We start from the raw sequence: 9,289 nt of genomic DNA, 5'->3' as shown, positions 1-9,289 counted from the left end.
AAAAAAAGGCGAACAAAATCATGACAGAGAAAGAGAAAAAAAATGGTTTGGAAAGCTTACCAGACCGGGGGCTTTGCGAGCTAGAAAAGAATAATAGAAATCAAACGAACAGTTAGAACACATGACTATTTTTTGAGGGGGTTAGAACACGGGTTGTTGGATGGTGTAGTGGTTCGTGCACCCCTGTTTCGCTGGGAGGCGATCGAGCGAAGATTTTCTGGGCCGGCCCACTCGAGGTCTCCTTCAGGCGCGAGTAGCTGTTCAGGCGCCTTAAGCGCCGAACAGGAGCTCTCGTCTCCACCTGCCAGCCTGTTCGGCGGCTGTTCACCCCACGATTGCAGATCGTGGAGTGAATGGCAGCAAGCCGCGACTAGCGTTGGCAGCTGGACTCGCCCCCGCCAGCGGGGGGAGCGGCTGGATCCAGGCAGGAACGGCTTGCATTCTCTACTACTCATCCTCTCTACAGAAGTGCATGCTCTAGCGAATGCAACTAAAAAACTAATCTGATGAAAGAGACTAAATGTGGGTCGCCAGCCGGATCTTGAACCAATCTAGCGAATCTGATGAAAGAGACTAAGCAGCACATTATACGTCAACACTCCCCCTCACAAGTGGCTCTCTTAGGCCTAAATGTGGGTCGCCAGCCGGGTCTTGAACTCAAAACATCTTGGCTTTGGTACCATATAGAAGTGCATGCTCTAGCCAATGCAACCAAAAGACCGATCTGATGAAAGAGGCTAGGCAGCACATTATACGTCAACACTCTCTTTCCTGATTAGGTAAAATTACGAATTGATCTGGCCATCCGATGCATAGATTTAGGGCTTCAGTTTTGTTATATGTATGTGGGAATTATCCATTAGAATGATCACAACTTTGTTAATCTAGCCTTTGATTTAGAGATTTTCTTCTTGATAGCTGAATGTTAACTTGAATCACTAAATTTTACAGATGAGGTTTTTTGTCAATGGACCAACCAACGAAAATGTTAATGGTCAACAACAGAAAAAAAAGTAGAGTTACTGCTACCACCTAATAATGCCAATGGAGTTAATTCCAATATAAGATTGAGTGTGATATGGAGAAGAGAAAACAAATTTCTGGGTATCATCCTCATATTCAAGACCAAGTGAAGCGAGCATATGTATTGAAGGTTCTAATATATTGATATGTTATACTCATTCCATTCCGAATTACTTGTCATATAAATGAATAGAAATAAATGTATCTAGAACTAAACATACGTCTAGATTCTAGATACATCCATTTCCGTGAAAGTAATTCGGGATGGAGGGAGTATAGTAGTTCATTTTGAGATCAGGTTGTAGGGCCAACTTTGCCGAGGCTAAACAAAATTCCTGGCTCCGCCACTGCCGGCATACAAATCTCTCTTACTCATCTACGGACTCAAAGAGCAGTTCCGAGTCATGTTGGTGATACCTGAATAGAGAATAGAACGATATGCATGCTGGTCGTGATGCCTTTCCACCAAGTCATGTTGCCGACGTAGCTACTCCGGCTTGCCGCAGATATTGATAGGTCACCGCTCTCCTCTACGTGCAGTCCGAACTCCACAGCTTGGGCGCGTTTTTTAAGAGATTTTGTTCTTCACCTCCTCAGCTCAGACTCAGACTCAAAGGCTTTGCTCCAACATCTTGTAAAACTGCTTTTTTAACTCTTCCGAGACTATTTTCCAATTTGCACAGTATCATGTCAGCTTAAACACTCAAAAATAAGAAGTCCTAAGTACACATGTCCCGCAAAAATGGACAATCACAACCGAAGACGTCATTTAGCTTGGAATTATTTAAGCCCAACTTCAGCAGAGTGCAAGTAATTTTCTGGTCTCGCTCGCACCCCCGATTCCTCTCCTTGCGCCTTGACTCCTCGTTGCAGCTCCCGTGTCATAGCCCCCTCTGCCACCATCTATTTTGTGGCCATGGCGATGCCCGCTCACTGTCGTTTCGTGGTGCCTTGTTTGTAGCATCCCCACGCCCCGGTTGCAGCAGGCCTTCGGGGCCTCCGTTCTCCCCTCCTCCCAGTGCGCCGTTGCACCAACAGCTGGCAACGGTCACAACATCCACCCCCCCCCCCCCTCCCTATGCCGGTTCCTGCACATGGGGCCACGGTCGCCGTTTGTAGCATCCTCGGTCGCCAGTTGCAACTTCTCTGATTTCCAGTCGCTGGTCACCGCCTTGAATGGTGGTAAAAATTATTGTCTCTGGTAGTAGCAAAAATTTTGTGTGGTTGCAGCAACGTTGTCGCCGACATCAAAGGGTTGCATCTTCTTCATGAATAATGTAGCAAATCATGTAGTCGGTAGTAGCAAAAAACTATGCAGTTGCAGCAAAAAAAATGTCGCAGTCGTCTAGGCCGCATCATCTTCACGAATAATTTAACAAATGACATCGCTGATAGTAACAATTTTTGTCGCTCGTAGTAGCAGAAACGCTCCTCCGTCGCCTAGTTCCAGCAACTCGCTCCAACGGTTGCAACATCGCTTGTCGGGCCATCGTAGCATTCCGCCGTCGAGGTCCCCGCAGTCGCCACGCGCCGTAGTCGCAACTCCTCGCAGCGCCCCTCCCTCCGTCCTCGCTCGCTTTTGCAGGAAAACAACGTGGATAGGGGAAGCGCCCGCGAAGGAAGAATTAGCTCCGGGGAAGGGGGTTGGCAGCCATCTTCAGCGAGATGTTGTCAGGCATAGTCGAGGAGGTTGCGGCAAGAAAAAAGCTGCAGTGCAGCACGAGGTGGTCTCGGGCGACAAGATAATGGAGAATACAGGAGCAGGGGTGGCGGTCAGACCCCGCACCCTACGTGTCGCGCTTCAATTTGTTGGGGGGTGCGCGCGTGGTATGCGACCGGCGGACGCACCGTCCCCAAACGTTTTTCAAGAGATTTTGTGCTTCACCTCGTCGGCTCAAACTCAAAGGTTTGCTCCAACACCTTGTGAAAGTGTTTTTTTTTTTACTTTTCCGAGACTATTTTTTCCAATTTGCACAGTATCATGTCCAGCTTAAAGAACTCAAAAATAAGAAGTCCAAAGTACATAGGTCCTGCAAAAATGGACAATCACAACCGAAGACATCATTTAGCTGGGAATTATTTAAGCCCAACTTCAGCAGAGTGCGAGTAATTTTCTAGTCTCGCCCTCTCACAATCTAGTCTCAGATATGTATGTTGGCGCCGCCTCCGCACAACGCCACTTCTTCTTCTAGCTCGAGCTGCCTCGCACAACTCTCGCATATCTCAAAGTTTCTCTCAAGAACACAGAGGACAAGGACACAACACACAGGCAGCATACCACGGTCCTGACAGAGATTACATTTTTCTTAGGCCCCTCCCCCTCGGCTCGGCACATACCGTCACCGTGGCGCGGCAACAGACCGGCGCACTTACAATGAGTACACGGAGGGCGTTTTATACCCAAGCTACACACATCAGCACACGCACTCACACGACCCGGCCACCACACCGGCCACTAACCCAAGCATCATGGGCGGAGACAGGCCCCAGGCAGCCGGGCAGCTGCCTGGGGCGTGAGGCCCATCTCCTGTAGACTAGGACGAAGGCGGCCTGGGGCGTAAGGCAGGCCCATCTCCTTTGTTCGTTGCCTGCCTGCCAGCCCGACTCCCCTTTCCCCGACTTGGACGAACGAGGCGTGGTTCTGTGGCTGCGTCCTGCCCGCCGCCGCCGCCGCCTGCCGTCGTGCCTACCCGGCCGGCCAGCTCCATCCTCGGCCCCCGCCCCCTCCCCGCCCTCCTTCCCGCAAGCCCCTTTCGATCCCCTTCTGCAGCAGCAGGTTGCGCCGCTGCGGGCTGCTGCCCTGTCCGGCGTCCAAATCCCCTTCTAGGGCATTAGGTTACTATGTGTCCAGTTGAATTTCGCATTCATGATCTAGGCATCTAGCTGTACTATCTATCCAAATGTTTTTGTCTCCAATTATGGAAGTAGTTTCATTGATATCATATAATTGATGCTTTAAAATGATGTTGCACATTTGAAAAGAATTCAAGCATCAGCCTTACAGTACTAGTATTAATGTGCACAAGTAAATTCTAAAGCTAGCGCAGCGTAAGAAGGAATGAAGCAGCCATTCAGATATATATCTTATTGCTGCATTTAGGTGTTCAGATTAATACCAGTAATGTCAAGCAAACAGTACATTGATCATGCAAGTTGCCAACCAAATCATGACCTGTTGTTGCTTGATGCCACTATTATGCACTGATTTGCATTTCAAAATGTATCTTTGAAGGTTTAGCTTCTTCTGCTATTGAAGATGTAGTCATGGGAGGCGCAGATTAATCAGTCCTTTGATTTGGTATCAATCTTTTGTATCATCTATAATACATATTGTCTTTTGATTTGTCATTCTTTATTAGTTGACCCATCATGGAACAAATACTGCCTTTGAGATAATGGTTACTGTCATATGGGGCGCTGCGTACAGGCGCGGGTCGCGCGCCCAGGAGCAGCAGCGGACGGCCATGGCTGGCGAGGCATGATCGGGGCAAGGAGTCCTGATCCTGCGTTGGTTCCTAGAGTCCAGGGATAGTTAGTTTCCTAGTTTGTTAGAAGCGTAGTTAGTTTCCTAGTTTGTTAGAAGCCCATAAGGCCTTTATATATCCTGTAATCTGCACCCTTGGACGCAAGCAATAAATCATTATCTCCTACCTCTTCCTCTACTCCTAATCCCCTTCTCCTGCGCCATTAAGCAGTTAGGCAAAAACCCTAGCGCTCCTATCAACCGAGACTACGAACTACGTAGTCGAGGTCCTGCTGTCTTGGGCACCGAGGTCCTGCTGTCTTGGGCACCGAGGTCCTTGACAACTTGGTATCAGGTTCCAGGCGATCCTCTTCCTCGTCTGCGCTCCATCCGCAGCCCGCCTCCACCCCTGCGTCCACGCCAAGCACACCTCCATCGCCACCATCCGCCGCCGCCTCGGTCACTTCCGGCATGGCAGAACCAACCACCGCTGATCTGGCCAAGATGATCGAGGCCTTGACTGCCACGGTGGCGTCCCTGCAGACGTCCGTCACCGCACTCCAGAAGGACAAGTCCTCCTCCTCGTCGAGCGCTGACGGAGGCCATGATGGGCAGCACCACAATGATCGGCCGCCCCGGTTTCAGAAGATGGACTTCCCCAAGTTCGTCGACAAGTCCGATCCTCTCGCATTCATCAACAGATGCGAGTCCTTCTTCCATCAACAACAGATCGCCGAGGAGGAGAAGGTGTGGATGGCGTCCTACAATCTCGAGGGTGCTGCCCAACTATGGTATATGCACGTCCAGCGCGACGAGGGCACACCTCCGTGGCGCCGCTTCACCGAGCTGCTCAATCTCCGCTTCGGGCCACCTCTGCGCGCTAACCCGCTAGGCGAACTAATGGCGTGCAAGCGCACGACGTCCGTCGTCGACTTCCAGGAGCGGTTTGAGGCGCTCCTTCCCCGGGCAGGCACCTTATCAGAGACACAGAAGGTTCAGATCTTCACCGCGCGACTCCAGCCACCCCTCAGCCTCGACGTGGAAATCCACAACCCGCAGTCCCTCGCCGTCGCCATGAGCCTCGCCCGCAAATTGGAGCTGCGCGACCAGTGCGCGCTCACCTTCGCGCCACCGATGCGTTTTCAGCAGAAGGGCATCCTGCCGGCGCCCGTACCATGCCTCGCGCCCCCCGCACCGGCTCCACCAGCCGCACCCCAGCATGCCCCCAGTCTTCCGGAAGGGCGCCAAATCAAACGCCTGTCACAGGCGGAGATGCAGGAACGCCGTCGCCTGGGCCTATGCTTCAATTGTAATGAGAAGTTTGGCAGGGGCCACAACCGCGTGTGCCAGCGCATCTTTCTCCTCGACCTGGCGCCGGACGATGACGACACGGCCTCCGCCACCACTGATGCATCGCCGACCGACCCTCAGATCTCGCTACACGCAATCTCTGGCGTGCGCACAAGCGAGACCATGCAGATGCATATCACCCTCGGGGGTGTCTCCCTCCTTGCCCTGATCGACTCAGGCTCCACCCACAACTTCATCACCGAGGAGGCGGCCACTCGTGCTACGCTGCCCTCCCCCGCCACCGAGAAGATGCGCGTCACGGTGGCCAACGGCGAGCGCGTTCCGTTCCAGGGCGCGTACCGCGCCGTGCCCTTCCGTATCGACCAAGAGGCATTCTCGGAGGATTTCCTCGCCTTGCTGCTCGCGGGCTACCACGTCGTCCTGGGCACGCAGTGGCTTGCGACGCTTGGACCGATCCTGTGGGATTTCCGCGCCCTCTCCATGATGTTCTGGCGGAGGGGCCATCGGGTGTGCTGGCACGGCATTGCAGGACCGGACGGACCAGCCCTGAAATCGTGCAGCGGCCGCGACTTCCTCGACGCCATCATCACCGAGTTCGACGGCATCTTCGCCGAACCCTCCGGCGTGCCACCACCCCGCAGCCGCGACCACGGCATCACCCTGCTGCCCGGTTCCGCCCCGGTGGCCGTCCGTTCGTATCGCTACCCGGCCGCGCACAAGGACGAGCTGGAGCGTCAGTGCGCCGCCATGCTCGCCCAGGGCATCATCCGAGCGAGTTGTTCCGCATTCTCATCGCCGGTACTGTTGGTCCGCAAGGCCGACGGGTCCTGGCGCTTCTGCATCGACTACCGCGCCCTGAACGCCATCACCGTCAAGGATACGTTTCTGATCCCGGTGGTGGACGAACTCCTCGACGAGCTCCGGCGCGCTCGTTTCTTCACCAAGCTCGACTTGCGCTTCGGCTACCACCAGGTGCGGATGCGTGCGGAGGACATCCCAAAGACCGCCTTCCGTACCCACGACGGCCTCTACGAGTTCCTGGTGATGCCGTTCGGCCTCTGCAATGCGTCGGCGACGTTCCAGGCCCTCATGAACGATCTGCTGCGGCCGTACCTGCGCCGCTTTGTTCTCGTCTCCTTTGACGACATCCTCATTTTCAGCGAGACATGGGCCGACCATCTCCGACATGTGCGCACCGTCTTCACCGTCCTGCACCAGCACCGGCTCTTCGTCAAGCGATCCAAATGCGTGTTCGCCGTCGAGTCGATCTCCTACCTGGGTCACACCATCTGCGCTGCAGGAGTGGCCATGGATCCGGAAAAGGTGCAGGCAGTGGCCGAATGGCCGCAGCCACGCTCGGCGCGCGCAGTCCGGGGGTTCCTCGGCCTTGCGGGGTACTACCGTAAGTTTGTCAAGGAGTTTGGCATGATTGCCGCGTCACTGACGGCCCTCCTTTGCAAGGATGGTTTCTCCTGGTCGCCGGAGGCGGCAACAGCTTTTACCGCCCTCAAGACGGCGGTCACCACGGCTCCCGTCCTCGCGTTGCCGGATTTCACGCGGCCGTTCATCGTCGAGTGTGACGCCTCTACATACGGCTTCGGGGTTGCCCTTCTTCAGGACCAGCACCCGGTGGCTTTCTTTAGCCGGCCGGCCGCGCCACGTCATCGTTCCCTGGCAGCATATGAACGGGAACTCATCGGCCTGGTGCTCGCTATTGGTCATTGGAGACCATACCTCTGGGGGCGCCAATTTGTGGTAAAAACGGATCACTGCAGTCTCAAATTCCTACTTGACCAGCGTTTGGCAACCTTTCCGCAGCATCATTGGGTCGGCAAACTACTGGGGTTCGACTTCACCGTGGAGTACAAGGCCGGTAGTACAAACACGGTGGCGGACGTCCTTTCCCGCCGCGACACGGAGGAGACGTCGCTCATGGCGATATCGGGTCCTCGCTTCGACTTCATCGATCGCCTCCGGCAAGCTACGTCCACCGACCCGGTGCTCGTCGCGCTGCGTGAGGATATCATGGCGGGTACGCGGCAGCAGCCGTGGTCAGTCTCCGGCGGCCTCGTCACTTTCAACGGCCGCCTCTACATTCCGTCGTCGTCCCCGCTACTCCAGGAGCTCCTCACCGCAGTGCACGACGACGGGCACGAAGGCGTCCTGCGCACCTTGCATCGTCTCCGCCACGACTTCCACGCACCTAACCTTCGCAAGACGGTGCAAGAGTACGTCCGCACCTGCGGTACTTGCCAGAGGTACAAGTCTGAGCACTTGCACCCCGCCGGTCTGCTGCTGCCGCTGCCGGTGCCCACGGGCATGTGGACTGACGTCGGCATCGACTTCGTGGAAGCGCTCCCTCGCGTGGGCGGGAAGTCCGTCATCCTCACCGTGGTGGATCGCTTCAGCAAGTACTGCCACTTCGTGGCGTTGAGCCACCCGTACACGGCAGAGTCGGTGGCACAGGTGTTCTTCGCCGAGATCGTGCGCCTCCATGGCGTTCCGCAGTCCATGGTTTCGAACCGCGACCCCGTCTTCACCTCGGCGTTTTGGCGGGAGCTCATGCGCCTCACCGGGACGAAGCTACACATGATGTCGGCATTTCATCCTCAGTCGGATGGCCAAACGAAGGCTGCTAACAAGATCATTGTTATGTACCTGCGTTGCCTCACAGGGGATCGTCCGCGCCAGTGGCTACGGTGGCTTCCCTGGGCCGAGTACATCTACAACACCGCCTACCAGACGGCGACCCAAGAAACTCCGTTCAAGCTCGTGTATGGCCGCGATCCTCCCACTATTCGTTCTTACGAGTCAGGCGACACGAGGGTGGCGGTCGTGGCAAAAAGCATGGCGGAGCGAGACGAGCTACTTGCTGATGTCCGCTATCGACTACAGCGGGCGCAGGCGGTCTACAAATCCTACTACGACAGACGCCATCGCGACGTCAGGCATGTAGTGGGCGATTGGGTGTGGCTTCGTCTTCGCCAGCGCGCCGCATCTTCTCTCAACTTGCCAACCAGGGGCAAGCTCAAGCCACGCTTCTACGGGCCATACCGCATTTCCGAGGTCGTCAACGACGTCTCCTACCGCCTTGAGCTACCGGTGCGCTCGCGCCTCCATGATGTGTTCCACGTGGGCCTCCTCAAGAAATTCTTCGGCACGCCTTCAACTGCACCGCCGGGTTTGCCTCCAATCCACAACGGTGCGGCTGTCCCAGAACCAGAACGCGTGACTCGTTCACGCCTCTCACGTGGCGTGTGCCAGCTCCTTGTCCACTAGAAGGGTGAGGCGGCGTCATCGACAACATGAGAGGATCTTGACAGTTACGTCGAGCGCTACGCCGCTTTTCAGCTCGAGGACGAGCTACTCGTCGAGGGGGGGAGAGATGTCATGTGGTGCGCTGCGTACAGGCGCGGATCGCGCGCCCAGGAGCAGCAGCTGGCGAGGCATAATCGGGGCAAGGAGTCCTGATCCTGCATTGGTTCCTAGAGT

Source organism: Triticum aestivum, chromosome 1B (assembly GCF_018294505.1).
Source record: "Triticum aestivum cultivar Chinese Spring chromosome 1B, IWGSC CS RefSeq v2.1, whole genome shotgun sequence".
In the NCBI taxonomy this organism is placed as follows: Eukaryota; Viridiplantae; Streptophyta; class Magnoliopsida; order Poales; family Poaceae; genus Triticum; species Triticum aestivum.
Note: the sequence above shows the minus strand (reverse complement) of the source record.